Source organism: Theropithecus gelada, chromosome X (assembly GCF_003255815.1).
Source record: "Theropithecus gelada isolate Dixy chromosome X, Tgel_1.0, whole genome shotgun sequence".
Taxonomy (NCBI): Eukaryota; Metazoa; Chordata; class Mammalia; order Primates; family Cercopithecidae; genus Theropithecus; species Theropithecus gelada.
The window spans coordinates 31,400,592-31,427,027 of record NC_037689.1 but is presented as its reverse complement, the minus strand read 5'-3'; the positions used below and the strand labels follow the sequence as shown (position 1 = coordinate 31,427,027).

At 47.4% G+C, this 26,436-nt stretch overlaps 1 protein-coding gene and 1 pseudogene across 2 annotated transcripts in view; one reads left to right on the top strand and one right to left on the bottom strand.

Annotated features, from left to right (window-relative positions):
• Positions 1 to 26,436, bottom strand: part of SHROOM2 (shroom family member 2) — a 164,962-nt gene that overhangs the window by 106,023 nt on the left and 32,503 nt on the right. The gene's annotated exons all lie outside the window — the stretch shown is intronic.
• On the top strand, positions 24,835 to 26,287 carry LOC112615117 (annotated as a pseudogene). The gene has a single exon (XR_003117283.1). The product of XR_003117283.1 is annotated as a eukaryotic translation initiation factor 5 pseudogene (transcript).

The following is a 26,436-nucleotide window of genomic DNA, read 5'->3' as shown; positions in this document are numbered from 1 at the left end:
TTGCTACAACCTCTGCATCCCGGGTTCAAGCCATTCTCGTTCCTCAGCCTCCTAAGTAGCTGGGATTACAGGTGCCCGCCATCACGCCCAGCTAATTTTTTTGTATTTTTAGTAGAGACAGGGTTTCGCCATGTTGGCCAGGCTGGTCTCGAACTCCTGACCTCAGGTGATCCGCCCACCTTGGCCTCCCAAAGTGCTGGGATTATAGGCATGAGTCACTGCACCTGGCCTTAATTTTTTTTATTTTTTTGAGACAGGGTCTTGCTCTGTGGGCCAGGCTGGAGTGCAATGGTGTGATCATGGCTCACTGCAGCCCCAACCTCCCAAGCTCTCAAGTGATCCTCCTGCCTCAGCCTCCCAAGTAGTTGGGATCACAGATGCACACCACCATGACCAGCTAATTTTTAAATTTCTTGGAGAGATGCCGTCTCACTATGTTGCCTGGGCTGGTCTTGAATTCCAGGGCTCAAGAGATCCTCCAGCTTTGGCCTCTCAATGTGTTGGGATTACAGGCATGAGCCACCATGCCCAGCCTAAAATATTTATTTTTAGGGTGCACAACAGCACAGAATAAGATAAATAACATATCCACAGGACATACTTAGCAGACCCTCCTGTCTGGGACAATTACCTCTACAAATTTGCTATAACTCAGTAGCTCTGATCACTAATACTTCAGTAACAACATTTCTCTGCCAAAACACTTTCAGAAGAAAAATGTTTTTCCCTAAAGAAATTTCATCATCAAAGGAAATTTTCCAAAGCATAGGAATTGGGGAAAATCTTAATTAATTCCTACAGTTAAGAAAAGTTAGAAAATCAAAACTAAAAAACAAAACATATCATGTGTAATGAGAATGGTCTGTGGTCTTCTTTGCAAAAAACGATAACCTCATTCTACCATGCGAAAATCATCAGATGAATCCCAAGAGGAATACAGTCTACAAAATTCCTGATCAGTACTCCTCAAAAAGGTCAGAGTCATCAATAACAAGGAAGGTCTGAAAAACTGTCACAGCCAAGAAGAACCTAAGGTGACAGGAAGACTAAATGTCATGTGTGCCGGGCGCAGTGGCTGACGCCTGTAATTCCAGCACTTTGGGAGGCTGAGGCAGGTGGATCACTTGAGGTCAGTATTTCGAGACCAGCCTGGTCAACAAGGTAAAACCCCAACTCCACTAAAAACACAAAACAATTAGCTGGGGGTAGTGGCTGGAGGATCCCTTAAACCCGGGAGGCAGAGGCCACAGTGAGCTGTGATCACGCCACTGCACTCCAGCCTGGGAAATAGAGAGAGGCCTTGTCTCAGTTTTTTTTTTTTTTAAAAAAAGGCATGTGGTTAATCCTAGGACAGAAAAGGACATTAATGGGAAACTAAGGAAATAGGAACAAAGTTTGGGCTTTAGTTAACAATAAATAATGTAGCAATATTGGTTCATTGCTTGGACAAATATACCATGGTGATGTGAGATGTTAACAATAGGGGATAGCAGGGATATACGGCCATTGGAAGAAAAAAAAACAATAGGGGGAAGCCCAGTGTGGGGGAGGTGAGAGTTCTTCCTATCTCTGTACTCCTCTGTAGAACTCAAACTCCTCTAAAAACGGTATTTAAAAAACAACAACTTTGTACTGTTTGCATAGGACAAATGCAAACATCTTGGTTGGCCCCAAGAGCGACCAGCACTCTCCCCTAAGCCAGTGTTTTTAACGAGGTAGCCCTGCCACGCAGGAGCCACCCAGCCTTTCTAAGGAGCCAGACCCTGTATGAAAAGGGCTCCTGGGAAGCTGCAGACAGCTCTGGAGTCAAATTCCAGCTCTCTCCCTCCCTGCCCTTCTTCTTTCCCCAAGACAGACCCCGCCCAATCCCAAGCAAGAGGGGAGGGAAGGGGGAGGGAGGGGCAGACAGCCAGGGACAGAGACACAGGCAGATCCAGAACTCCTGCCCTCCTGCCTCGCCCCAAGCCAGGACAGCTAGGTTGGCTTTCTCGTGGAATTCAAACAACCAAACAACGCAGTGTGCAAACTACCGGCTCCCCACAGCAGCCTTTCTTATGCTGGGAGAAGAAGAGGGGGGATTCCTTTGAAAACCCTAAACCACAGACATTTGTGCCATCAAAGAAGGTGCTGGCTTCAGACTCAAGGACAGAAGGGAGGGAGGCACCTGCAGAGCCCACCACGCTTATGATTTACCAGGACAAGTCAGCCGCTGTGTGCCCTACTATGGTGGGCTTCCTCCCAAGGACCTCAGGGCAGGTGGAGACCTGCAGTGGTGAAAAGGAAACAACAGGAGAATGTCTCAGAGAGATCTCTCAGAATCCCACATGGATCTTCAGGGATTTAAGTGAAATGAATCTGGCCAGACACAGTGGCTCACACCTGTAATATCAACACCTTGGGATTATCTGTTTTTTTAAACAAAATTTTAAAAGTTTTCTAAATGCAGCAATCATGAAGTAAAACAATAGGTTAAGAGGGAAATGATCCAAACTCTCTAAATTTATGTTGCCTTAATGAATATTAAAAGAAATGAATCTCAGGAGGTTATAAATGAAAAATTTACAACCCAGAATCTTAATTAGGTTACCAAATGACTATAGCATGCAGACACTATACGACACAGCATCACCACACATCATTAGGATGTTTTATTTTATTTTATTTTAGAAACAAAGTCTCACTCTGTCACCCAGGCTGGAGTGTGGTGGCGCCATCACAGTTCACTACAGCCTGGAACTCCCAGGCTCAAGTGATCCTCCCACCTCAGCCTCCCAGTAGCTGGGACTACAAGTATGTACTACCACACCCAGCTAATTATTTTTTTGTTTGCTTCTTTTTAAATTTTTTGGTAGAGACAGTTTCCCTGTGTTGCCCAGGCTGGTCTTGAACTCCTGGGTTCAAGCGATCCTCCCACCTCGGCCTCCCAAGGTGCTGGGATTCCAGGCATGAGCCACCACATCTAGCCTCATTAGAAAGTTTGAACATCAGATGTGATTCCGTGGCCCACTGCATTAAGCATTCTATGCTTATTTTTGCACATAACTCCTTCCGAATTGGTCTGCTAAGGAACGCCCTGCAATGAGGGAAGGACTCCAACTGTAACTGCCTGTCTATGCTGTGGGGTCTGACCTGCAGGCCTTATCAGCCTGGATAATGTGAGTGCGTATTTTGTGTCTGGCATGCAGGAAAAACAAAAGCTACTGTGATTCCACCACCTCTTCCAGTGTCTCCCCTCCTGTATCCTCCTTCCCTTCCTAGGAATGTTAGACGGCCCAAGACAGAAACTACAGTTTTCATTATTTATTATGTAAGTCAAACGGAGAAGGCAAATGAAACGATTCAAAAGCATGTACAAGAACTCATCTTCTAGAATATTTTATGCATTATAAAAATCCTCACACACATATTATTTTACCATATTTACTGCCATGGAAGATATGAAGGATTTTTAAAACAGAAAAAAATGGCCAGCTGCAGTGGCTCATGCCTATAATCCCAGCACTTTGGGAGGCTGAGGTGGGAGGATCACCTGAGGTCAGGAGTTCGAGACTAGCCTGGCCAAAATAGTGAAACCCCATCTCTACCAAAAATACAAAAATTAACCAGGTGTGGTGGTGGATGCCTGTAATCCCAGTTACTTGGGAGGCTGAGGCAGGAGAATCGCTTGAACCCAGGAGGCGGAGGTTGCAGTGAGCCAAGATCGCGCCATTGCACTCCCAGCCTAGGTGACAAGAGCAAGACTCCCTCTCAAAAAAAAAAAAAAAAATCTTTCAGTCTTCAAGTAACCATAATGGGAAAAGTTTTCCAAAGCAAGTTATGTGCAACATTTATCTGCTTTCTTAAAAATAAATATTCACTACAGAAGAACCAAGAGTTCTATATTATATAAAAGTATAAAGAAGTGCGGGGGGAACTCACCCATATTCCAAAACCAAAAGACAAACATTTAACATCTTGGTGTACTCTCAATTCTTCTTCCCTTTCTATGCTGCAGCTGCAATTCTACATTAGATTAGAAGCATCTACCCCACTATGAACAGCCCGCCTCATAAACAGCAGCTTGAATTGCTAAAGAATATTTTATAGTCTGAATGATTTCATAGAATTCTGAGTGTTCTCATTTAGCATCTGTGAAAAATAGCAGGCCAGGCAAGGTAGCTCATGCCTGTAATCCCAGCACTTTGGGAGGCTGAGGCAGATAGATTGCTTGATTCCAAGAGTTCAAGACCAGCCTGGGCAACATGGTGAAACTCCGTCTCAACAAAAAAATACACAAAATTAGCCAGTGTGGTGGCGCACACCTGTAGTCCCAGCTACTTGGGGAGCTGAGGTGGGAGAATTGCTTGATCCCAGGAGGTGAGCCATGATCATGCCACTGTACTCCAGCCTGGTGACAGAGACCCTGTCTCCAAAAATAAAAAGAAAAAGAAAAGAAAACAGCAACAGATTTTAACTCCAAGGTTAAAATTTTTGTTTTCTAACATATTCCCAAGAATTGAAAATGGGAACCAGCTGTATGTGAGTTGAATTTAGAGTATTTTCTGTGTAACAGGACTTCCTCTAATACATATGCAGACATTCTCTTAATTTTTAAAACATATTAAAATATCAAGAGGGCCTAGAAATGGTACTCTGAAAGAAGTGTCCAGTCCGGCATCCTCTTTCCAAATCAACAGCACAGCCCTTCATCACCTGAAAACTTTTCCCATCCATAATAAAGTGATGGTCTCTGACGACCTCAAATATAGTAGGAAACAAGTCTTATCCAAACTCGGAAAGCAGAATCCAGGTTGAAGTTAGAGCTCGATGGCACTGGAAACAGACATCGGCACTGGCATGAGCGCCCTTCTCTCTATTGGTGTCAAGAGATATCTTTCACAGGACACTCTCTGTGGGCTCTCCTTGCAACTGTTTTCTTTTTTTTTTTTTTTGAGACGGAGTCTCGATCCGCCGCCCAGGCTGGAGTGCAGTGGCGCGATCTCGGCTCACTGCAAGCTCCGCCTCCCGGGTTCACGCCATTCTCCTGCCTCAGTCTCCCGAGTAGCTGGGACTACAGGCGCCCGCCACTACGCCCGGCTAAATTTTTGTATTTTTTAGTAGAGACGGGGTTTCACTGTGTTAGCCAGGATGGTCTCGATCTCCTGACCTTGTGATCCGCCCGCCTCGGCCTCCCAAAGTGCTGGGATTACAGGTGTGAGCCACCGCGCCCGGCTGCAACTGTTTTCTAAAAGCTAGCCTCTAATATTAACACAAAATGCCACCAGCATGTAACTTACCACCCAACACTGCACTACTACTCAGCAAGCAAAGAAATGAGCTCTTGATCCATCCGACAACACGGGCACATCTCAGAATGGTTATTCCAAGAGACAGGAGCCAGGTGGAAGGGCGCACCAGCTGCAGGACTCCATCTACATACAAGTCCAGAAAGTGTACAGTGACCTACAGGGACAGAAAGCAGCTCCATGCTTGGGCTGGGGACACAGGCAGGAGGGAGAAGATGGCAAGGGGGCACATGTGTGATGTTTCGGGAGTGTGGTTTGCTCATCACCTGCCCCACAGTGATGGTTTCATGGGGGCGGGAGCTCTCTGACCTTAGGACCTGTCAGATGAGCAAATGCGGCTTCCTTTCTGGTCATATTCCAGACCCGGGGAGATGTGGGTGACAAGAGAAGATGACCAATGGCTCAGACATAATGCACCCAAACCACAGAGGGTGATGGTAAAAAAACGCATCCCTGCCCCGCAGCCTCATTGCTATGGAAACCCAACAATACCCACTTGGGTTTGCCCACATAACACATACAAAATAGCTGTTGGGGTCAAGCACACCAATTCGGAGGTGACAGAAACAGTACTCCTGTATTGTGTGACCTGATATTGCTCAGTGATATGTATCTCAACACCCAGTGCCACCTGGTGAAATTTCAGTCAAGAAAATGACACAGTTCTTTTCATACACCCAGCTCTCTTGCTTGGTTTCTGATTTCCTTCCCTGTGTGACAGGGAAGGAAAGGGCCCAATTTTAGACCCTTTCCATCACCCCAAAAAAATCCTTTGTATTCCTTAAGCCATCCCTTCCGGTTCCCACCACAGCCCCAGGCAACCACGAATCTCCTTCTCGTCTCTGGATTTGCCCCTTTTGGACACTCCCTGTACATGGAATCCTGGAGTATGTGGCGTAAAAGCTGCATCCCAGTGGATGGTTTCTCTCACACAGAAGTGAAACCTCTGAAGGTGGCCCAGAGAATGTGCCACCTTCTCCCATGCCAATGTTTTCCTAGCCAAATTCAGGCACGAAGGGGCACTGTCTTCCACTTCTGTTATTTAAAGCTTTTTGTTTTTTGCTTGCTTGCTTAGCTCGGATGTCTGGATGAAGCCATCCTGAACTTGCTGTAAAAGTTTTGAGAAGAAACAAAAGCTACACCACATACTATGATGAATTCGTCACTACTGAGCTACTTTCCTGCAGATTACCATAGCCCCTCCTTCCTTAGTAGTCAAGGCTTGATCTACTATATGGTAGGGATTGTGAATTCCCAGGCTCCCTGCAAGTCCCACACGCAGGCACTTCTTAAGCAGTTTTCAGCTGTCGTGGGTGTTGGCAACAACCCAATCCCAGCCAGCTCGTGACCTTAAAACTCCTGATTTAAGTCTTGAGCTTACTCAGTGCTCTTGTTCGCCAAGAGAGTGTCCAGGACCACCCAATTCCAGCTGTTCTGCTAATGGTGACCCCGATGCCCCAGTGGCCTGATCCATACATGGGGGCAGGTGTCACCACCATCTGAGGCTGCAGTGCCCTAGAGAAGGCACCCCGCCTGGCCCAAGAAGGATGTGGGGAACCTGCCACACATTATACTGGCCAGGCACACAGACACTGAGCCAGTAAAGACAGGAGGGTGAAGGAGACCCACCCAGCCACAAGGAGCTGGGCAGAGGGATATGAGGCGACATCCCCAATACAGCAGATCAAGCACATGACCAGGCCCAACACAGTCTGGCCACCTGGTGCCGTCTCCACTTGGCCAAAGAAAAAGCCAAGCAAGAGAAGGAACGGTCTCAGAGCGCAGCCCAGTGCCCAATCTCCTGTGAGCCTCCCCACTACTGAAACAGGGCTGGTCCCCTACATTCCTTCCACATGCCGCCCTGTCGGGAGGGCAGGATGGGACATGTGCACACCACACGTTTCATCTTCAGAAGAACCACATGGAGAACATGCTTCTAGAAGCCTGTCCCTTGAGCTGTCAGTTGAAGGAAGTTGGAGATTTTTGCCCACCCGACAAGAATTGACAGTGACTTCCTGAGGTCAGAGAGAGGCAACGTGAAACACGTTTTTAAACTATTTGGCTTATTAGATTTTTTGAACAATCCTATGCTAACAATCCCTGCTCACAAGTGACAGTTGATGTTCTAAGGACTTATGAGACCAGCCTCCCCACAAACCACAGAGCTGGTCACTCTCAGAGCCGGGACCTCCTCCCGTGTGCCCACAAAGGTGGGAACCATTCTTGTCAGGGTGGCATGGGAAAGCAATGAGACCGTGCATCAGCTGACACACTGGTCAGCACCATGCAGTCGATCCACACCAAGGACCAGCACTTGGCACCGGAAGGGAATGGAGTACCGATACCACCTGCAATGTGGATCAATTCCGAAAATATGATGTGGAGTCAAAAAGCCAGTCACAGAACACCACATACTGCAGGATTCCACATACAGGGAGTGTCCAAATGAAGCAAATCCAGAGACAGAAAGGAGATTCATGGTTGCCTGGGGCTGTGGTGGAAACCAGAAGGGATGGCTTAAGGAATAAAAAGGATCTTTTGGGGGTGATGGAAAGGGTCTAAAATTGGATCATAATGAAGAATGCACACCTTTGAACTCAGTATAAATCCCTGAATTGTATACTTAAAATTGGTCAATTTCATAGTGTAGAAATTGGCCGGCAACAGTGGCTCACGCCTGTAATCCCAGCACTTTGGGAGGCTGAGATAGGAGGATTGCTTCAGGCCAGGAGTTCAAGACCAGTGTGGTCAATATAGTGAGATCCTGTCTCTTAACAAAAAAAAAAGAAAGAAAGAAAATCTCATACCTCGATAAAGCTGTAAAAGAAAAACAGTGGGAGGGAAAGGGAGAGAGAGAAGGGAGAAGCGGGGGGAGAAGAGAGAGAGAGAGAAGCTGAGGGGTAGACTGAGGCTGAGACTGAAAGACAGCTAGAGAGGGAGAGAAGCGAGGGCACACAGACATTGCAAAGATGCTAAACCAGGCCCAGAAACGTTCTTAGAGACCTCCAGTTCCAATCTGCTGAGCGCTGTCTATGTGTCCAGCAATCTCTGAGGTCCTGCAGACTCCAGACACAATGCTGCCAGGGGTTCCCCTCCTTTTAGAGAGGAGAAAACTGAGGCTGAGCATGGTCCACTTTTACCCAAGGTCAGCTGTCCACTAAAAAGAGGAGCTGGGAGAGGGGACGTGGGCCTTTCCACTCCCCACTGCACCATGCAAAGCCGGCTGCCTTGGGCCTGGGCCTGCTGCCCCTCTCCTCCCCACTCTCTAGGTGTGCAGATGCCTTCAGGTGGGCTGTACGTGGCTCAGGAAAGGTGCTCAGGGGTGCGAAGAAGCTTCCAGGCTCAGCTGCTCAGCAGGGTTCTTTACTTGACAGTGAGAGGTTCTAGAACAACTCTAACTCCAACCAACTTTCTTCAGGGAACCTCTGTGTTCAGCCTCCAAACAAAAACAAGAGAAAACTGAGCTCGGTGTGGTGGCACACAACTACTCCAGAGACGAGAGGATTACTTGAGCCCAGCAGTTGGAGGCTGCAGTGACCTATGATGGTTCCACTGGACTCCATCCAGCCTGGGCAACAGAGCAAGAGCCTGACTCAAAACAACCAAAAAAACAAAAAACAAAACAAAACAAAACAAAAACATGAAGAGAGCCAGTAAGGATGGGCAAAAGCAGTGCTGGGCTTCTGCACCCAGTACTCCCCTAGGGCAGGGCGGGTGCTCTCCCAAAGCTTAAAAGTTTGGTTTTCTAAAATCAGAATCCTCCTGGCCCACGCTGGTGCCGAAAGCACAACCCTTCTTTGGGGTATACAATGGTGTATGCTAAGGCTGCTTTTCTTCTTTTTGCTTTTTGCAGCCAGGACCTGTAAGATGGCAGAAGAATTAACGTTGTCCTAAACCCTAGTGCAGCTGAACGGTTTCTCTCCATTGCCCTGCATTCTAATGTGCTTCCAAGGGGATGATGCTGCTGCTGCTCTTGCCTCCTTCCTTGGAACAGCAAGGCTCGAAACATTAAAACTGCTGGACAGGAAGTGGGGGGCGAGAAGAGAGGGAGACAGAGCCCCAGGAATTATTTGCCCCACACACATCTGTCCGTGCATATATTCAACTGGCCCTTTCTTCCTGTGGACTTCTGGTCCTCCAGGCAACCGCAAAGCATAGGTTCTCTGCCCTGCAGGTCCAGTTTCCTGACTCCCAGTTTGAAATGAAAATATGAGGTCACTCTATTTGCAGTCAACACTGTCAGTGTGTTTTTTCCCATCAGTGAGTTGTTTTCAAGGTGAACACAATAAAACCTACTTTATATAAAGAAAAAAATTCTCTGTAAGATTCAATGAGGATGAACAGAGACTTCCCTGACTGGTACCTTGGGTAGGGCATGACAGCACCACCTCCTGATGAGGCGCCACCTGTTTCTGCAGAGTGGCAGATGCTAGGTGAAGTTTTAGAACAAAGCCAGTGCGAAGCTAAACCATGGGCTCTGCACCAGTAATCAGATCCTGCAGGCATGGGCAGTGCACCTTGCAAACACCCCTCTCCACCTGGCTCAGCTCCCTGACAAGGAAAACCCAAGGGGGGAGAATCTCTTGAACCCGGGAGATCAAGGTGAAAGGTGAACTGTGATTGTGCCACTGCACTCCAGCCTGGGCGACAGTGAGATGCTCTTTTTATTTCTTTTTTATTTTTTTATTATTTTTTTTTTTACTTTTTGTGAGATGCTGTCTCAAAGAAAATAAATAAATAAATAAATAAATAAATAAATAAATAAAGTGGAGAAAGAGGGCCAGGGAGGAATGGACTGTTTGCTGTGAGGGGGGCGTCGTGCGCACTGGCAGATGTTAAGCAGCATCCCTACTCTCCACCCACAAAGGCCAGTAGCATCCCCCCATCTTAAGACAACCAAAAACACCTCTGGACATTGCCAAATGTCTGGGGAGCAAAGTCACTCCCAACTGTGAATCACTAGTGTAGATGGGAACCTCGGCGAGGCTTGTCAGGGAGGAACGTTGTCCTTCCTTTGAGGTTGCAGGTCTGTAGAACACAACCCCAGGGACATGTGTGGTCACTGTGGGAAATCTGCTGGAGAACTAGGCCAGCAGGAAGGAGGCCGTCGGATCTCAGTGGGGTGGGACAGGGAGACACAGTGGGTCCTCCAGCATGCCTGAAGCCCCTTGAGACTTTCTAGCTGGGGAGTTAATGCAGTCCCTCTCCCATGGAAGCTAATGGTCTAGGCTGTATTTCTGTCACTTGCAAACAAAGTAGTTCTGGCTGTCTGGAGTTGGCTGGAATTCTGTTGTCATGTGTGCACGTGTGCACGGATGCACACACACACACACACAGAATCTATTTGTGTGTCTCTTCATTGTCAATGGAGTCCTTCAGTGCTCAAAGTCCTAGTAACTAAGTGCTTAGTTATGAGGTCCCTAATTAGGAGGTCCGATGCAGGGGTGGGGTAGCTGAAAATGTATACAGTGATCCACAATATAGTTTTAAACAAAAGTAACCTGCAGAGCAAACATCACCCAGTATTTTGATTCATTTTCTTCATGATGACCTAGGAGAAGGGAATTTCCAAAACTTTGGGAAAATGTGGACGTCTGCCTTGGAGAGGAGAGGCTGCAGGTCACTACGCTAACACAAGAGCCAGAGAAAACTGGAAAGAAGTGTATTCAATTCAACATGGGGCGGTCACAGGTAATACAATGTCCGCTCTGCAACGTGGCAGATTCCTGTTACGGAATGAGGACCAATGTGTTCCCACACGCAGACAGTGAAGGGACTCAGGGATGCTTGCTCTGAGGCTGCGGTTTTGTTCCATGTGTCATTTCCTAGTCAACAGAGTCTCAGGGCCACCTGCAGTTTTCCTTCTCCACAAGGATGTGAGAAGACATTTGTTAACTAGAAGTAAAGCACTTTCCATTGTGCCGGCAACTCCTCCTCCCATCTCATCTCCCCTCTGTGACTGCCGGGCCACAGGAAAACCTTTGCATGTGGCCACTTCCTGCTTCAGAAACCAACACAAATAAGTCCTCCCCCTTCCTCTGACCCATTTCAAAGTAGATTTCTACTACTCCCTATACACAAAACAAGAAATATCAAATATCTGGAGTTTTGACCTTGGCCAGAGGAACACCTGGTAGACAAGCAAGCCACGGGCCATCAGAGAAGCTGGCTCAGAGTGAGGTGCACCCGCCCCCCACCCTTACCCCTGCAAGCTGCACACACATTAGTACTCAACAAGCAAGCCCCAGGACACGCTGACCTGCAAGTGAGCTCAACGGTCAGCTGGGGAGCTCAGCCAGTTCATATGCAGGCTCCTGCTGGTTCTTCTAGTGTGCTGGGGCACTCCCAGCTCTTGCTGTGCCCACTCCCTATCCCATATGCCTACTGGGTAAACGGTTTCCTAACTACTAAACCTGCCTGCGCCACACGGTCACATGCATCCTACTTCGAGGGAGTCAGCACACGATTCCAAAAGACTCAGCCAAGAGATGGCCACGGGACAGCATCCCAAATCCCTCAGGATTGGAGATTTCCCTTCCACTCCCCACCAACCTGGTCATGCTCCCTGACAAACACAAAGTGCACGACAAGCAAGGAGGGGTGTGTTGCAGAGGGAGGGGCTCGGCAGGGCTAGGGAGACACAGGCGCTGGGTGTTACCTCCCACACCAGAACCAAGTCCTGAGGATGGATCCCTGGCCAAGCCCCACTGTGCGGGCCTAAGGAGCTCCCTGCCTCTGGACAGGCACCCTGGCTCCTCCAGGTCTTGCCAAGGTCATCCTGCCTCTTCAAGGACCAGACTCTGTTAAACACCTGAAGCAAACTTCAGCGCAAAGAGAACACAGGAAAGAAGAAGGTGTGAAGACCTTAACTAAGGTTCCCTAGGGCTCCCAGCCCTAAGGCCAAGGGAGGAATGACACATTAGGGAGAATCTGACAGTGGATAGCAGTGGCTCCTAACTGGTATGTGCTGCAGACTGAATGTGTGTCCCCCAACCCACAAAATCCATATGTTGAACTCCTGATCCTCATGGTGATGGTGTTAGGAGGTGGGGCCTTTGGGAAGTGATTACATCATGAGGGTGGAGCCTCACGAATGGGATTAGTGCCCTTATTAAAGGGACCCCAGAGAGCTCTGTTGCCCCTTCCACCATGCATGGATACAGCAAGAAGGCACTGTGTGAACCAGGAAGCCCTCACCAGACACTGAATCTGCCACGCCTCGATCTTGGATTTCCAGCCCCCAGAACTATGAGCAACAAATGTCCATTGTTTTTGTTTCCTTGTTTGTTTTTGAGATGGAGTTCTGTTCTTGTTGCCCAGGCTGGAGTGCAATGGCGTGATCTCAGCTCACCATAACCTCCGCCTCCCAGGTTCAAGCGATTCTCCTGTCTCAGCCTCCCAAGTAGCTGGGATTACAGGCATGTGCCACCACACTCGGCTAATTTTGTATTTTTAGTAGAGACAGGGTTTCTCCATGTTGGTCAGGCTAGTCTTGAACTCCTGACCTCAGGTGATCAGCCCACCTTAGCTTCCCAAAGTGCTGGGATTACAGACATGAGCCACCGTCAACTGGTCTATGGTCTTTTGTTACAGAAACCTGAACAGACTAAGACACAGTGACTGTGGTCCCCATCCCCTAGACACTTGGCAATGTCTAGAAACAGTTTTGGTTGTCCTCATCTGGAGACAGATGCCAAGATGTTGCCAAATATCCTACAATCCACAGAAAAGCCCCCACAGCAAAGAATCATCAAGCCCCAAATGTCAATAGTGTCATGTTGACAAACCACATCTATGGCCCAGCTATTTCGGTTTCCCCTCTGTAACAGTCTTTTCTGACAAAGGTCAGTGTTTTCCTCAGTTTCCCTCCCCTCCCCCTCTCTTGTGTGTGGTTCTGTGGGTTCAACCTTAAGCTTTCCTCTAACACACAACAGAACCTGACTTCTCTCGCCTTCTGCCTAAACTCAGAACTCACAGACGCCTCTCGTGAGACCCACGCATTCAACACATGGTGTTAATGTCTGGCCTTTGCCAATAGGCTGGATAGTTATCTAAGAAACTAGGGGTTGTAATCCCAGCACTTTGGGAGGCCGAGATGGGCGGATCACCTGAGGTCAGGAGTTCGTGACCAGCCTGACCAACATGGAGAAACCCTGTCTCTACTAAAAATACAAAAATATTAGCCTGGCGTGGTGGCGCACGCCTGTAATCCCAGCTACTCGGGAGGCTGAGGCAGGAGAATCGCTTGAACCCAAGAGGTAGAGGCTGTGGTGAGCCAAGATCGCTCCATTGCACTCCAGCCTGGGCAACAAGAGCGAAACTCTGTCTCAAAAAAAAAAAAAAGAAACCAGGGGTTCACTTGAGACCCTGTAACAGCTAAACCGATCAATTTTCTTAGCTACAACATGCTTTCTTCCAGGTTAATCTTTGGGTGAAGGACAAGAATTATCATGCTCTATGTTGGAAATTCATCAGGTTGCCACTTCCAATTCAGCTGACCCCACTTTCCAGACAGATGGCTGTGGCAGATCAGTGACTCTAGGCAGCAAGAAAATTCGGGCAATCATCCAGGAGCCAGCGCTCCCCCTGCTCCGTGTACATGGCAAAAGGAGATTCAAGCAGTTAAACTCATAGAACCAGAAAATAGAATGGAGGCTACCAGGGGCAGAGGGGAGCAGGGAATAGCAACAATACGTATTTCTGCCGGGTGCGGTGGCTCATGCCTGTAATCCCAGCACACACACAAAAAGAAAGAAATGTATTTCTCACAGCCTGGAGCTGGGAAGTCCATGATATGGCAACATAATTAGGTTCTGGTGAGGGGTCTCTTCCCGGACTGCAGAAGGCCACCTTCTTACTGTGTGTGAGAGAGAGAGACTTGCAGAGCCCAAGACATGCCACTGTGAATCTGAAATAATCTCATGTATTTTCTGAAACCATTAGCTAATGATTCTTAAAAAAAAAAAATTATAATTAAAAAAACCTGGGCCAAAATGCTCTCCTAAAAGCATCAACTGAACCTGAAACCTGAATAATATTGTATTATATCTGAGCCCTTGGTTTTCTCATTCTGAAAGCATGCATGATGAATAATCTTTGTACCTACCCCTACTAGACTGTCGTAATGAGCACGTTCAGATCACTCTGCCGCAACCAGCAGGTGTGTGTTCTGTTTCCAATCTGAATCATATTTTCTTCTGGCTTAGAAATACCTTCGCTTGTGAGTCACCTTCAGCCAACTGCAATTTATCAACTTCCAGATTCACCATCCTTGTTTTCATATATTTAAAAAAATGCCTTGTACTAGGACTGGCTCCCAGTCTCTTGGCCCTAGAATCTCAATGTGTCCCTGCCACCCTAAGGGCTGAAAAGGAATCAAAGAGTGTACAGATCAACAGCAGCCCCCATCATGATTGGGCATCACTGGAACTCCACCTCCAAAGGATGGCTCTGGTCCTTGTCACCACAAACCTCTGGGGTCAGTTCGCTGTGTCTCCCAGGCTGGAGTGCAGTGGCCTGATCTCGGCTCACTGCAAGCTCCGCCTCCCGGGTTCACGCCATTCTCCCGCCTCAGCCTCCCAAGTAGCTGGGACTACAGGAGCCTGCCACCACGCCCGGCTAGTTTTTTGTATTTTTAGTAGAGACGGGGTTTCACCATGTTAGCCAGGATAGTCTCGATCGCCTGACCTCGTGATCCACCCGCCTCGGCCTCCCAAAGTGCTGGGATTACAGTTCTTAACCAACAAAGCAATCACACCTACTGCAAGGGCACTGGAAAAGTGGAGTCTCTGACCAATACTGCTATTAACAGCTAGCATGTGTAGACTGTGGCGACAGCTGCTCAGCCCTAGGGGCCAGGCGCGGTGGCTCATGCCTGTAATCTCAGCACTTTGTGAGGCTGAGGTGGGTAGATCACCTGAGGTCAGGAGTTTGAGACTAGCCTGGCTAACATGGTGAAACCTCGCCTCTACTAAAAACACAAAAGTTGCCGGGCGCGGTGGCTCAAGCCTGTAATCCCAGCACTTTGGGAGGCCGAGACGGGCGGATCACGAGGTCAGGAGATCAAGACCATCCTGGCTAACACGGTGAAACCCCGTCTCTACTAAAAATACAAAAAACTAGCCGGGCGAGGTGGCGGGCGCTTGTAGTCCCAGCTACTCGGGAGGCTGAGGCAGGAGAATGGCGTAAACCCAGGAGGCGGAGCTTGCAGTGAGCTGAGATCTGGCCACTGCACTCCAGCCTGGGCGACAGAGCGAGACTCCGCCTCAAAAAAAAAAAAAAAAAACACAAAAGTTAGCCGGGTGTGGTGGCACATGCCTGTAGTCCCAGCTACTCAGGAGGCTGTGGCAGGAGAATCACTTGAACCTGGGAGGTGAAGGTTGCAGTGAGCTGAGATTGAGCCACTACAGTCCAGCCTGGGCGACAGAGAGAGAGAATCTGTTTAAAACACAAAAACAAAAAACAACCCCAGGAAGCATCACCTTCCCAACTTTAGATATGTGAAAACTGTGCTCAAAGGTTTTAAATTCAAAGTCAATCAACACAAAGGATTAGTGTCTGGTTTACTAACTCATAGATAGTGCTATGGTCCTTATGCTACACCCTGCTGAGGTGTCATTTGCCTGTTCAAAATAGAAATAACCGCTGCTTTGCCACTTGTAAAACTGTACGTATGGATGAAGAGACAGATAGACAGATATAGACATAGACAGGCAAGCTGGGCATAGTGGCTCACACCTGTGATCCCAGCACTTCGGGAGGCAAGGCTGGAGGATCACTTGAGCCCAGGAGTTCAAGACCAGCCTGGGCAACATAGCGAGACCCCATCTCTACAAAAAAAAAAATAACATTAACTGGGCATGGTAGCATGCACCTATAGTCCCAGCTACCCGGGAGGCTCAGATGGCACAGTTGGAGGTTACAGTGAGTTAACATCATGCCACTGCTCTCCAGCCTGGGTGAGGCTTACTCTGACAGAGCAATACTCTGTCACTAAAGCAACAATAATAATAAGAAGAACAACAACAACTTCTTCCCTGGAACACATATGAGAAATGGATAAGAGAAAGTCTATCAGGCTGAGGTTCCCAAGCACCAGCCTATAATCAGAAACCTCCAGATGGCCCTTGATATGGTTTGGTTCTGTGTCCCTGCCCAGATCTCATCTTGAATCGTAATTCTCATAATCCCCATGTGTCAAGGGAGGGACCAGGTAGAAGGTGATTGGATAATGGGGGCATTCCCCTCCATGCGGTTCTTGTGATAGTGAGTTCTCACAAGATCTGATGGTTTTTTTATAAAGCAGTTTTCCCTGCTCTTGCCTACTCTCTCTCGCCTGCCGCCATGTAAGATGTGCCTCTTCCTCTTCCACCATGATCATAAGTTTCCTGATGCCTTCCCAGCCATGTGAAACTGTGAGTCAATTAAGCCTCTTTATAAATTACCCAGTCTTAGGTAATTCTTTATAGCAGTGTGAAATTGGACTAATATAGCCCTTAAAGGGCAGGACTTGGGGCAGGGCCTGAGCCTCTGCATTTTGGACAAGCTCGCAGAGGAAGATGATGCTGTTGATGGGAAGAACACTCTTAGAGAAGCCCTGCCAGAAAGCATTTAGCCTGGCACCTGCTAGGTCCCTAGCTAGTATCCCACACAATGCAGCTCAACCACCCCGACCCGGAAGGACCCTATTCTCTCAGTGGAGGAAGGCCTCCTCCCTCCTCCTTGCTCTACCTCCCCACATAGCAGCACCATTTACTTTCCCAGAACTGCTTGGGTCTATTGGTCTCCCTGCTCCCCAAGGCAGAAGAGTGCATTCCATACTCCGTGGAGTTCCTTCTGCTTGAAAATCCCTCGGCCCCAGCCTCAACACAAACTACACCTTTTCCCTTCCTGTGACACCTTGACCACCAGAGCCTGACCAAAGGTTGACTTGCTCCCTTGCCCCAAACCAAAGAGAACCAATGTGACCCCCTCCAGCTCAGAAAACACACCCATTCATGAAACTCAGGCAGGTTCCGGGCCAGGGGGACTTAATGTTCACCGTGAACTTTGCAGACAATGCTTGGTGCCTATCTGTTAACCTGCCAACAAGACTCAAGGCTAGCTGGGCGTGGTGGCTCATGCCTGTAATCCCAGCACTCTGGGAGGCTGAGATGGGAAGATCACTTGAACTTGGGTGGTTGAGGCTGCAGTGGGCCCAGATCACATCACTGCACTCCAGCCTTAGTGAGACAATAAGAAAAACAAAACAAAACAAAAAACAAAAAAGAAAAGAAAAAGAAAAATGTCAAGGCTAACATGTAACACCATAACCCTCCATCCGGGCTACACTGGACTCTCCTGGTGTTCTTTAGAATCACCGATACCTGCCCCTGCCCTCAGTCTCCTGACTAACTGGCCTGGGGTGCAGCCTGGCCGTCAACAGCGCTTCGCGGCTCCCCCAGGTGATCTGAATGCACAGCCAAGGTTTCACCATTGCACTGGAGGAATGGCGTCATCCCCCTTCTTTTGTTTAACTGAACACACAGTAACATTTCCAGGGGTCTGTTTTCACCCTGGTCTTAAAAGCCGACCAGAGGCCCAAAGACTCAACATTCTCTACCACTGTCCAACTTTCAAAAGCATTTGAGCCTCAGTGCATTTTCCCAAATCTTGTTCATTCTTTGAAAGATAAGAATGTACATAGTAATATTTTCTTTTGCTGTTTTTATTTTTCTTTTTTATTTAGACAGGGTATCTCTCTGTCGCCCTGGACGGAGTGCAGAGGCACAATCATGGCTCACTGCAGCCTTGACTTCCCCAGGCTCAAGTGATCCTCCCACCTCAGCTTCCCGAGTACCTAGGACTACAGGCGTGCACCACCACACCCAACTACATCTTCTGTATTTTTTGTAGAGATAGGGTCTCGCCATATTGCCCAGACTGCTCTTGAACCCCTGAGGTCAAGCAATCCTCTCACCTCAGCCTCCCAAAACGCTGGGATTACAGGCGTGAGCCACCACATCCAGCCTCTTTTGTTATTGTTTTTAAATGATGGATAAGAGCTGAAGATAAAGTTATTCTTAGAAATAGAGATTTAAAAAAAAAAAAAAAAGGAAAATGATACCTGTCCAAAACAAACAAAAAAAATGTTATTTAGAATACAATTTAGATGTCCCAATAAACTTCTAATATTCAGAAGTCTCCCACCTGCATCATCCGAGCCCAGCAGTGAGGCATGGAGGTGGGGTTATGCATGAAGAGCACAACTTCGGATGACCACAGACTGGCTTGCAAATTCCAATGTGCAAAAACAAGGCAAGGGGAAGAAAGGTACCCGGTGAATTTGACAAAGGTCATGATGGCCTATCACAGTCACTGAGAACCAGAACTGGGCAGGGAGGTGAGACATTAGCCCCTGAAGAACCTGGCCCACCTCAGGCAAGCCATGGAGTTGCTACCGTGAGAGGCACATGCACCCACCCTGGGTGGGGGCTATCACAGTTGCAGGAGGCTGAGGCCCAGGCAGGCTTGCTCCCAACTGTGGCCACAGGTGGAGTCACCCAGAGGGCTTCAGACACACCCAGAGGTTCCGTTGGAACACACACAGTTGTGTGTCGTGTTGAGTGTCCAGAAGCACAGCAGGCTACAGATCCACTGGCTTGCATTCCAATACCCAGGACACCCCTCTAGCTTTCCACCCTCATTCTTCCCAGGGAGCTCCAGAAACTGGCTAAGAAAGGGTCATACAGCCTCAAACAGGCAACTCAAATGTGCAGCCAGGGTCCACAAGGCTGTGGGAGGGAAGCAGCTACTATCTTCCTCACTGAAACACAAGCACACACCCACATATGGAACCATAAATGCAGCTCGAGCACTCAGAGTCCAATTAACAACTCAATGTCAGGGAATGCCCATTTCCCAAGGGCGGTGCAGACTGTCCTTGACACTCAAGTTCCTGGAGAATGAGCTACAGACAAGGTTGCATCTTTATCAGTGTGGATGTAAACATGGGAAGAGGAGGGGAAGTTACAATGTCACTTTCTCTAAAATGCCAGTTCATTAATTTTGTCAGCCCCAACTGAATTTATAGGAACAAAATACCAAAACAGACTCCCACCACGTTGTGAGAACCCAAAAAGTCTTACAAGTTAAAATGTCATGCTGTCATGGGATTACCGGTTCAAATATTGCTTTCTTGACTAAGGACTAAGCAACACAGTAAACAGGGTCTCTACTATGGAGACACAGTCCTGGGCCAATAACCCCAGTGCAGGAAGCTGGCTGGAAACACATTCTTCGTGATCCCTTTCATTTTTGTACAAGAACAGTCTATTATTTTTCCTTTAATATTGAGCTGCAAAGAGAATTTTTTAACCACTTAAGCTATTCCAAGCACATATTATTCCATAACCTTTGTGTTTTGATATTTAGGGAGATTTTTCCAAAGCTTCCAATGTAAGAAGAGTGACCTTTCATCCGGAGAAATATTTCCTGGCTTACTCCACTACATCTGAAAACAAGATAAGTAGAAGGGAAACTGCTTCTCTCTTTCATGAAAGCAAACCCAGCACCCCTGCCACCCCCTCCACAATCCTGAGACCATCTCAAGATGGGGGTCCCAAGTGTCCTGCAGTAGATGACTGGGAACATTCCTCTCTCCCTACCCTTGTCAGGCACTCAACCATAAGTGAACATCCCGATGGGGAAAACAGCCCTGTGAAACTGCCCAGCCCAGCTAAGACCCTGCACAGTTCAAAAAGGCACAACGGTTGTGTGCTGGTTGTGTGTCGTGTCAGGCTCCCAGAAGCACAGCGGGCTACAGATCCACTGGCTTGCATTCCAATACCCAGAGCGCCCCTCCAGCTTTCCACCCTCATTATTCCCAGGGAGCTCCAGAAACCAGCTAAGAAAGGTTTATGCAATTGCTTTGGTCCAAATGACTTATTTCTTTGTGGGGAGGGGAGGAAGAGAGGGGCAAAATCTATGGAATGGGAGATTTCTAGGTTTATGCATTCCAACTTACATACTCTCTTCTCTTACTAGAAATCCATGACCTTTTATTTTATTTATTTATTTATTTATTTTTGAGATGGAGTTTTAGCTCTTGTTTCCCAGGCTGGAGTGCAATGGTGCGATCTTGGCTCACTGCAACCTCCGCCTCCCAGGTTCAAGAGTTTCTCCTGCCTCAGCCTCCTGAGCAGCTGGGATCATAGGCAAGTGCCACCACGCCCAGTTTTTTTTTTTTTTTTTAGTAGAGACTGGGTTTCTCCATGTTGGCCAGGCTGATCTCGAACTCCTGACCTCAGGTGATCCACCTGCCTTGGCCTCCCAAAGTGCTAGGATTACAGGCGTGAGCCACAGCACCCGGCCGACCTTAATTATTAAGCTGTTGTTTAAATTAAAAAGATTTGAGGAAAAACCTGGAATGTAAAGGAGCCTCATTCACTTAATACCCAAATGTTATTTCTTGGGCTGCTGCAGTGGCTCACGTCTGTAATCCCAGCACTTTGGAAGGCCAAGGCAGGAGGATACTTTGAGCCCAGGAGACCAGCCTGGGCAATATGGCAAAACCTCATCTCTACCAAAAATTTTAAAATTAGCCGGGTGTGGTAGTACATGCCTATAGTCCCAGCTACTCAGCAAGCTGAGGTGGGAGGATCACTTGAGTTTGGGAGGTGGAGGTTGCAGTGAGCTGTGACCGCGCCACTGCATTCCAGCCTAGGCAAACGAGCAAGACCCTATCTCAAAAAAAAAAAAAGAAAAGAAAAGAAAAGAAAAAAATGTTGTTTATCCATGTAAATCTGGAGCATAATTCCATGATTATTACCAAAAACAAAACAAAACAAAAAACAAAAATGACTTTGTATAGATCCTGCCTCTTCCTAGGAGAATTAACTACTACCTGATTCTCTTTTCCTAGCACGCTATGCAATTTTACATGCAGTGAAGACATAACTACAAAAATAAGATCTTATTATTTATGGTGACAATTCAAATACAATCTTATGTTTAAGAATAACATGAAATTGGCAGAGACAAGAAGATCACTTGAGGCCAGGAGTTCCACACCAGCCTGGGCAACATAGCAAGACCTTGTCTCTACTAAAAATTAGAAAAATTAGCCAGGCGTGGTGGCACAAGCCTGTAGTCCCAGCTACTTGAGAGGCTGAGTCAGGAGGATAGCTTAAGCCTGGGAGTTTAAGGCTGCAGTGAGCAATGATCATGCCACTGCACTCCAGTCTGGGCAACAGAGAGAGATCCTGTCTCTAAAAATATAAAGAAGAAGAAGAAGAATTCATATTCTCAAAATTGAGTTTTTCCAACAAATTGCTTCATTTCCTGCACAAGCAGTTAGGACAGGGCATTGAAGACCCCTGCTGCCAGTGTTTGCTGGGAGTCCTTAGAGAAGGGACAGAGCCCCAGGGAGGCCCACTCCTGCCCGGAGGCACTGAGCACACCTCCTCCTCCTCCTGGCCCTGAGCAAGCATGTTGAAGCAGCCCCAGCCGCACCTGGGCAGAGAGGAGCCGGTCTGCACCAGATTTGGCCATTCCCTCCACAGAGCTTTCTGAAGCTGCCACTTGCCTGGCACTGAGCACGGATCCAGGAGCCAGGACTCTGGGGACTGATCCCTGCTCAGCCCTGGCCTCCCCCAGGCAGATGGGATGGAGGGAGGGAGAGGCAAGTAGTCATGCACAGATGCACACATGCGTTCAGGCACCAGGATCCTCCATCCCTGCACCAGATGCGCATACTGTGCCTTGGTGGTACCACTCTCATCCCTTGACTTTTCTCTATCACTGCTGGTAGCACAAGGCTTCCTAACTCCTCCATGTAACTCCTGTACCCATTTGCCCTTCTACTACAAGTGGTCTCTGTCACCACACCCTGCTTAAAAGTCTTCCATGGCTCCCACTGCCCTGGAGCAAGGCCCTGGCTCCTGCCCACCTCACCCACTGCAGCCTCCTCCCCTCTTCCCCTAACCTGCAGGCTGCCACCAGCTTCCCAGCCCAGAGGGCCTTCCAGCTATATGCCCTGGAGGAACACCGTGTGAGTTTCTCCCTCAATCGGAGATCACTCACTCAGGAGTGAGGCTCCACAAACAACACACACTCTTTCCCAGGCCTGTCTGCCCCTGGGTCAGATCCAGGAAAAATCACAGCTTAGTGATGATCCCTATGACACGAATTCAGGTCCACTGAAGAACTGCCCCAGGATAGGCTCTAACAGGGGCCTTCAGGGTCAGCCTCCTCTCAGTGATGTCTCTACAATTCAAGAATAAGGCTGAACACACACCTTGACCCATTTCCTTTTTTTAAGTAACTGCTTTCTTGAGTATAACTTACATACAATAAAATTCGCCTTTTTAAAGTATACAATCAAGGAGTTTTTGGTATATTCACAGAGTTGTGCAACCACCACTCTCTAAGTCGAGAACATTTTCATCACCCCAACAGAAACCCCATGCCCGCTGCCAGACCCTCCCCTCTGCACTCCGTCCCTGGTAACCACCATTCTGCTGTCTTTGTATATTCAAGCATTTGAAGCTTTTGCATATTCAAGATATTTGATACCAATGGATCATACAGTATTTCTCCACCCGTTTTCACTTCAAATACTAAATACAAGTTAGCAAATGTGGTAGCAAATGTGATGGGGTGCAATATTTATTACAACCAACAGGCTTTAAAATTTCAGAAATTCCTGGGTTTCAAAACACACATTACATGTAGGAGAAAAGAAATAAACCCACCTTCCCAGACCAGTTATCATGGGCAGAGTTCACAATAAGCTAACAAAAAGCCACACCCACTCCCACTTTCCACATTACCCCCTCCTTCTTGCAAAGCACCCCACGCAAGCCCAGGCTGTAGTTTGAAAAACTTCCCTGATGCCTCCCCCATGTCCTCTACTGGTTCAGAGAAGTGCTGCTTTAGAAACTGGTTCTGATTTCAGTGTGTATAAAACCATCTGAGCCAGTTGTTAAAATTCAGGTCCCTGGGTCCCAGCAACTGTGATTTGGAGGTTTTGCACATGCTAATTAGAATGCAAACGGCAGACAGGCCACATCTCTGTAGAGCAGTTGTACAGAGAACTGCTCTGCTGTGTGGAGCCAGCATCAGCATCACCCAGATGATTCCTGACTAACTTCTGGTTTGGGGTTCAGTAGGTCTAGAGTGGGGTCCAAGAATTTTCAACTCTGCCAAGTTCCCAGGGGATACTGATGCTGCTGGTCTGGGAACCACACTTTGAAAACCACTGCTTACGAAGGGCAGCAAGCCCCAGCCAGTATACCAATTACTGCCCATTGCCTGCTTTTGTAAATAAAGATTTATTGGCACACAATCCTTTCATTTACACACTGTCTACAGCAGCGATCATGCTATACAGTACAGAGGAGTAATTTGGCCCACAGAGCCAAAAATATTTACTCTCTGGCCCTTTACAGAAGTCTGCGGGCCTCTAGTTTGCAGAGGATCATCTAAACATTAGAAATATCCTGACCATGTCTATTGTCAAATTGAGACTTCTGGTACTTCATACAGATTTCAGAGAATGGAGGACATGGAATTTTATTAAAACCTAAGGATTTTTTCAAAAGAAAAAGGAAGGCCGGGTACAGTGGCACACACAAGTAAATCCTAGCAATTTGGGAGACCAAGGCAGGAGGATCACTTGAGCCCAGGAGTTTGAGACCAGCCTGGGTAACATGGTGAGAACTCATCTCTAAAAAAAACTTTAGAATTAGCAGGGCACGGTGGTGCATCTGTAGTCCCAGCTACTTGGGAGGGCTGAGGTGGGATGATTGCTTAAGCCCAGGAATTCGAGACTGCAGTAAGCTATGATTGCACCACTGCACTCCAGCCTGGGTGACAGAGCAAGACTCTGTCTATTTTAAAAAGGGTAGGGGAGGAATGCAGGCTGCTTCTAGAAGCTGGAAGCTGGGTGTGGCTGGAGCAAAGAGGGTGGGAAAGGACGGAGGGAAGGCCACATGTTGAAGACCCAGTTACAGAAGACTCTGTGGGCCATAGGATGGTGTCAGCTTCAGTCCATGTGTGATGAGACTCTACTGGATAACTCTTCATATTTTCAAAAAAATACTGCAATAAAATAAATCTTGAAGCTTGAAAAACATAATCTGAAAAAGAAAAAAAAGTTAAAAAGGTGGAGGGAGCCAGGTGCGGTGGCTCATGCCTGTAATCCCAGCACTTCGGGAGGCCTAGGCAGGCAGATCACTTTAGGTCAGGAGTTCAAGACCAGCCTGGACAACATAGTGAAACTCCGTCTCTACTAAAAAAAAAAAAAAATTAGCTGGGTGTGGTGACAGGTGCCTGTAGTCCCAGCTACTCGGGAGGCTGAGGCAGGAGAATCACTTGAACCCAGGAGACAGAGGTTTCAGTGAGCTGAGATCGCACCACTGCACTCCAGCCTGGGCAACAGAGTGAGACTCCATCTCAAAAAAAACTGGCAGGGTGGACTTGATGTGATGCCTGCTAGGAGCAAGGTGACAGGGAAGCATGAAGGACAGCGCTTTTCAAGCCTGGGAGAACAGGGAGGCCTTCACCAGAAGAGCTGTTGTGCAGCCATTGGTACCTGTATTGGGGAAACATAGCATACAAGCAAGACAGCTTACAGCCTTGGTAGCGAAAATGTTTTCACATCAGAGACCGAGAACTTTTGCAGTCGTTTATGTCATCCCTTCTTCTCCAGACAGAAGATACCAAAAAGCTGCAATCAAAGCTATCTCCATCTTATTGATAAAGCCACTAATAAAGCCAAAATGTCTGTCAATGTCAACCACAGCGTGTCAGACCAGTTCTATCACAAGATGCCCTGTATGATTGCCAAGGTTGAGGGCAAAGAAAATGGAATCAAGACAGGTATAGTCAACATGATTGACACTGCAAAGGCGATTAATCGGCCTCCAAGGTATCCTACCACATATTTTGGTGGGATACATTGTTACATTGTGAATGGATCTCATGAGGCCAATAAGGTGCAAGACATGTTGGATGGATTCATTAAAAAATTGTTGTCTGTCCTGAATGCGAGAGTCCTGAAACAGATATGCATGTCAAGCCAAAGCAGCAAACAATAGGTAATTCTTATAAAGCCTGTGGCTATCAAGGCATGCTTGACACACACCATAAACTCTGCACATTCATTCTCAAAAACCCACCTGAGAATAGTGACAGTGGTACAGGAAAGAAAGAAAAGGAAAAGAAAAATAGAAAGGGCAAAGACAAGGAAAATGGCTCCGTATCCCGCAGTGAGACAACATTACCACCACCACCAAAGAAATTAGCCGTCCTCCATATACAGTGGAAGAAGAGGAGGATGATTGGGGGGAAGATACAAGTGAGGAAGCTCAAAGTCTCAGAATCGATGAAATCAGTGATCATGCAAAAGTTCTGATACTCCGTGATGATTTGGAAAGAACAGTTGAGGAGTGGGCCAACATCCTGTTTGATTTTGTGAAGAAAAAGAAAGAAGAGGGTATCATTGATTTATGTGACAAAGAAACTGTTGCTGAAGCAGAAGGACTGGATGTAAAAGCCATGGGCCCTCTTGTTCTGACTGGAGTTCTTTTTAAAGAGGAGATTAGAGAACACATAAGAAATACAGGCACCATTTCCTATGATTTTGTCACAACAACAAAGCTCAATGGTACCTTCCTCGTGGTTTGACGTGTGGGGTAGCAATGCACCAAGCTCACCTCATCTCCAAGATTCCACATATCTTGAAGGAGATGTATGATGTAGATTTTTTAGAAGAAGAGGTCATCATCAGCTGGTCGGAAAAAGGCCTTTAAGAAATATGTCTCAAAAGAACTAGCCAAAGAGATTTGTGTCAAAGCAGAACCATTTATAAAATGAAGGAGGCAGAGGAAGAATCTTCTGGTGGTAAAGAAGATGAAGATGAGAGCATTGAGGTGGTATATTAGAAGACTGTCAGTGTACCTAAAGTTGAAACTGTAAAGTCCAAAAACAAGGATGATGACATTGATATTGATGCCATTTAATGGGATGGATGCAACCTAGCTTAACAGTGTAATGCTGCAAATTCTTCTCCATTATCAGCCAGAAGCACAACATGTATGTGCAAAAGCTAAAATGGCTTAACATCAAGCTACACTATACACTAAAAATCTATTACTGTGAGTGCTCTGTA